Here is a 5,727-nt window from a genome sequence, read left to right as displayed (position 1 = left end):
AAAAAAAAAGATAGAGTTCATTTCTGACCCTCCTCCAAAGAAGCAGACCAGAGGCAAACCAATTCTGTCCCTAAGACTAAAAACCAAGAACAGCCTAATTCCTGAGCACAATGACAGGCACAATGGGAATTCCTGGTCAGCAAAGTTGAGCCTGGGAGTTACAGCAATTCACTCAAGTATTCCTCTGCAATTTAGATGAGATTATGTAACATTCTTAAGATTTCAAAAATAATGACAATAAAAATAAAGATCCTAACAAGAAAAATTTTAGGTATCAATAAAAAAAGGGGAAGCACAGTCAGCATGAGAAAAATACATCAAATGCAGGACCTACATGTTAATCTTCCAAACACTTGGCATAGTTTAGTGACCAATAAATGTTTAATTGACTTGACTACTGGAAAAAGCAGGACAGAAAAATGAAACGCTTACTAAACATTTATAGGCACCAGGCACAATACGACAAGAAAGCTAAAGCAATGATGAATGAAATTATTACCTGATGACAAGGAGCTCAACTGTCTCTGGGGACAGGTAAGCAAATTTTTAAAATACTGTAAAATCTGTTAATACCATTAACTGCGAGTATAATGAACTTCGTTTTCCCCATGTCCTAAAAAGGCTCCCTAAATGAGGTGGTGCCGGAGCTGTGCCTTGCTGGAAAATCCAAATTCCCTAGGCTCAAAAGTTGAGTGAGGAGGCGAGTACAGGTAGAAGAAACAAGATACAGCTGCAGTAAACAAGGCCAGACGTAACATCAGGGAGGGATTATAGAAAAGTCTAGACATTATTTAGTGGTAGAAAGCACCTTGCTTTTTGAATTAAGTAGTTTAGATTTTACTTTAGTATGACTGAAGGGCTTTAAGGAAGGGAATGTTCATTTATACCTTTTAAAGATTGCTAGTTGTAGCCTACTGAGTGGTTAATACCCTGCAACCAAAATGATCTACCTGGTTACTTCATCCTCCACCCTACTTGGTTAAAATCTGGCACTAGAAGCCACTTTTCTAAAATCATGTGGCTTATAACTCTGCTGCTGGACTCCACCCCTATGCCTCCTCAGAGTTATCCCTGACTACCTCCTCCCTGGCTCTCTCAAGCTCCTCCCACGAGAGTCCCTGCAGCTGGAAAACCTCTCTCCTTAGATCTCAGTTCAATCACAGGTTAAGGAAGCCTTCTCAATCTTCCAAGACATCAGGGCACTTCCAATGTCTGATTATTTCACAGAACTGTGCTCCTTTCCTTCAAAACACACACTCTGTTATGATTCTATTAATTTGTCTCACCCATTACAACGTATGTTCCACAAATGCTAGAAACATGCTTATTCCTGCTTGCTACTGTATGTTCAGTGCTAGCATTGGGCCTGGCATGGATGAGGAAACTAATCAATGCTACAGAATACCAGATAAAATACCTATTAGAGGAATCATGCAAGCCAAGTATAAGGCATCTGCAAGAGACCAGGTACAAGATAATTAAGACTTAAACTAAACAAGTGGTAGTGGCAAAGAAAAAGCACTTTTGAGGCAGCATATGGCTTAAGCAGCATAAGGCTTAAGCAAGAAAAAAAAGTTAAAGATTACTGACTGATAGTCACAGCTTTAACAAGTGAAAAGTATACTATTACTAAAAATGTGGAATACAAGAACAGCAAGTTTTTTTCCTGGTACAGGGGATCAAACTCAGGACCTTGCGCTTGCCAGGGAGGCGCAGCACCACTGAGCTACATCATAGGCAAGAATAGCAAATTCTGAGTAAAAAAGAAGAAACTGAGTTTTGCACAAACTGATATTCCTGTGAGACACATAGGTAGAAAGAGCAGCAGGCAGGTAAAACCTATGTCTAAAATTCAGCAGAGAACTTAAACATCTGGGAGTTCTATTTAGAGACAAATGTTGAGGCTGTAGAAGTATTCATATATGGAAAGTGTATCTGTAAAGAAGTAGGACATCAGACTTGTGGAGAGGGCAGAGAAAAAGTCAAAAACAAATATGCTATGGTTTGGATAAGTGTCCCCTAATGGCCCGGCCTGTGTTCTAAAGGCTTGGTTCCCAACTGGTGGCACTGCCAGGAGGCCTTCTGCTCACTGGGTGTGCGGCCTATAAAGGGATGGTGAAAAACTGATCTGTCTCTCTTTTCCTTTCCTGCCATGAGGTGAATCATTTTTGATTCACCATATACTCCCTGTTATGTTTTGCTTTGCCAAAGGACCAAAAGCAATGGGGTTATCTGAAAACAGACTGACACCTCCAAAACTGTGAGCCAAAATAAACTTTTTCTCTTATAAACTTTACTTTAGGTATTTGTTACCGTAACACAAAGCTGACTACTGTAGTTCCCTAAACTTAAGAAATGGTCAGGGGCAGAAAGGGAAAGAAGATGGGCTGGTAACTCAAAAGCCAAGGGGGAAACATTTTAGAAAGGTGCAGGATAACAGAGAGTTTTAAAACAGATGCAACATGCTGGATACTTATTCATCAGTAGTCATGGTGTGAGTGATTCCAACACAGTACTGAGAGAAGCAACCAGAATGCAGCTAACTGAAGAATGTAAGATAGACAAAACAGTACCTACTAGATGGCAGGTCGAGATTTATGTTGTTTTTAGGATGAGAGGCAAGACTGTGTTGGCAACAGTGAAGGTGCTGGAGAAAAGGGAGAAATGAAACACACAGGACCAAAGGGGATAATGGCTGGACAGATATGGCAGATATGAAACTGCAAGGATGCAGTCCTCTCGAATGTTACCTCTTAGACTGGGAAGAGGTTAATACAGGTTGAGTCTCTTTCTGAAATGCCTGGCATCAGAAATACTTTGTATTTCAAAGTTTTTATGATTTCTGGAATATCCACATACACACAGATTTCTTGGGAATGGGACTCAACTCTAAACATTCATTTTTATCTTTCATATATAGCTTATATACATTGCCTGAAGATAATATATAGTATTTTTAGTGTGTCTATGTTTTCACTACAATCTTTCACATGAGGTATAGGTGGAATTTTCTACGTGTGGTGTCCCATTGGTGTTCAAAACATTCTAGATTTTGAATAATTTTGGATTTTGGCTTTACAAATGCTCAACCTGTAGGTGTGATGAGACAGGTAAGAGAGATAATTTCAAAAGGCAGGAAACCAAGAAATCTACATTCAATAAACTCATCTTCCTTTTGTGTACATGTGTGTGGGGGGGTACAACATCACAAGTTTAAGCATAGTCAGGATCTGAATGAGAACTATTTATATAATTCCTCTTTGCAAAGGACCTGGCTAGGAAAAGTATAAAGATTACTGGATATTATTAATTCCTGAGGTTAGAAACCTGATTTGTAGTAATATCCATCAGGATAGATATGACTTTTTCTTATAACCCCTATGGATCTGTGATTTGAGAGGCACAAAAAGGCAGAAACAGTAGTCCTACACTTATCCTTGATTTCAACTGTTGTGGTTTCAATAACATGGGCAATAGCACTCTAAAAATATTAAGTGGAAAATTCCAGAAATAAACATAAGTTTTAAATTATGTGCTGTTCTCAGTAGCACGATGAAATCTTGTACTACTCTGTCCGTCTACCCCCGGACTTAAATCACCTTTGTCCAATATATCCATGCTGTATTTGCTACTGGGCCCATTAGTAACTGTTCTGGTTATCAGAAAACTGTGGAAGTGGTCTAATGGCTGACTCATTCACCTTTCTCTTGCGTTTCATACCATCAGAAGGAGGGAGAATAGAGTATAACAGGATATTCTAAGAGAAAGACCATGTTCTTATTACTTTTATTAAAGTATTGCATTCATCATTATAGCATATTATTATTAGTCATTACTGTCCATCTCTCACTGTGCCTAATTTATTAAACCTTATCAAAGTTATGTTTGTCTAGGAAAAGAGTATATAAAGAGGTGGTATTATTTGTGGTTTCAGGTATTCACTAAGGATTTTGGAGAAAATCCCTGTGGATAAAGTGGGGATACTATAGTAAAGTTTATGGAAAAAGAATACAGCAATGAGGGGGGCTAACACGCTGGAGGAAAGGAAAGGGGCCAAGGTATCATAAAATCTTGGAGTAGTTAGAGAACTGACGTATGAGTAGCAGAATGAGGAGGTGAACAACATGTTAGGTTATGGCTGATCTCTGCTATCCTAAAGTTCAGAATCTGGAACTTAATCAAGCCTGCTGACTCGTAAAGCTACTGTATTAAAATCTGGGCCATTCACAAGGATTCATTGCAACATAATGATGGCCTAAGTTTCTATTTCTAGGGCAGCAGAACTTTCATGTGGTTATTTTCAATAAAGTTGACTTAGTGAATTTCATTTACTTTTACATCTTCATTTAGACTTCATATAAACACATACTCCATGCCCCCATCTTGTTTCTAGTCTGTAACATGAGGTCACAATTACCATAGCTAAGAAAACTGCTGAGTCCTTTACAAAGAATAAATTAAATTCTTCAAAAAGAAATTTAGTATCAAATTTTAAAAGCAACAAAAACTAGATTATCCTTTTATGCTAAAATTCCAAATAAAATTAAAAGGTAACCCTCTATTTAGTTTAACATGTAATATTAAGCAAAATGAGAGGAGGAAAAATACAAAGTACGCCCCCCGCCAAAAAAAAATTTACAGGAAAATCGAACCAGAACTCATTCTGCTAGCCATTTTCAGACTTAATCTCCATTTATACCTGACCATTACTGCTTTAATTAAACAATATTACAATCAGTTGACAGTGAGATAAATTTGCAAGAACTCTAAATACACTATAGATATATTGCACCAAAACATTGCACCAAACCATAAATAAACATTTATAACAGTTTTGGACACACCATAGTTCTCCATTTATAAGAAAAAAAATGAGATTTATTCAGATTCATCTTAAGTAGGTTATCTCAAACTAATGAATTATCCACTTCTACATTTTATACAAAGTCATAAATATTATGCTTATTTAATTGAATGGTTTCATGTTGGGGCTTGGTGTCTTTTCTTGTTACTGTATACAGAGGACAAGTATTTGTTAGAGGAAAGTTGGATTCCAGAAAGTTAAGCCAATTCCAAGAAAACTTCACTTCTCCACCAGCTTATACAAAATTAAGTTCTTCAAAAGAGAGAAAACGCAAGTATATGTTGGCATTAAGGCAAACCATGCTTGGAAATAAAACAAGCAATAAAACTGTTCCAAGATCACTGTATAATAAATCTGCCCGACCACCTGTAAGAAATAAACAACTAATAGATTTTAAACATTTGGAAAGTCACTGCCTTCTCAATGGAAAGTTGTCTTGTGAAACCTTAACTCTAGACTCCTCTTCCATATCACTTTCAGAAAACTTTTCAAGTTCCTCACATTTTTTTGATCATTCAAATTTTCCTAACTTAACTATGAAACCATTGTTTATATTATGTGGACGGATACTGACCATAAAACTCCAGGATTTCAAAATTCATAAGCAATTTTAAGTTTTTGATTATACTACATTTCCAGAAATCAAATTCTTACATTTCCCTCAAATAGATCACTTTATCAATCTTTTCAGTATATATAATCTCTTCAGATACTAACTACTGAGTCCTTATAACATATAAAAATGCTGTCATCCATTTACAGATAAATGGAAGGAACTTGAGACCATACTTTTTTTTTTTTTTTTTGGTACCAGGGATCAAACTCGGGACCTTGCGCTTGGGAGACAGGTAGCGGAACCACTG

Source organism: Fukomys damarensis, unplaced genomic scaffold (genome assembly GCF_012274545.1).
Source record: "Fukomys damarensis isolate Sample0158 unplaced genomic scaffold, DMR_v1.0_HiC HiC_scaffold_5, whole genome shotgun sequence".
Taxonomy (NCBI): domain Eukaryota; kingdom Metazoa; phylum Chordata; class Mammalia; order Rodentia; family Bathyergidae; genus Fukomys; species Fukomys damarensis.
Note: the sequence above shows the minus strand (reverse complement) of the source record.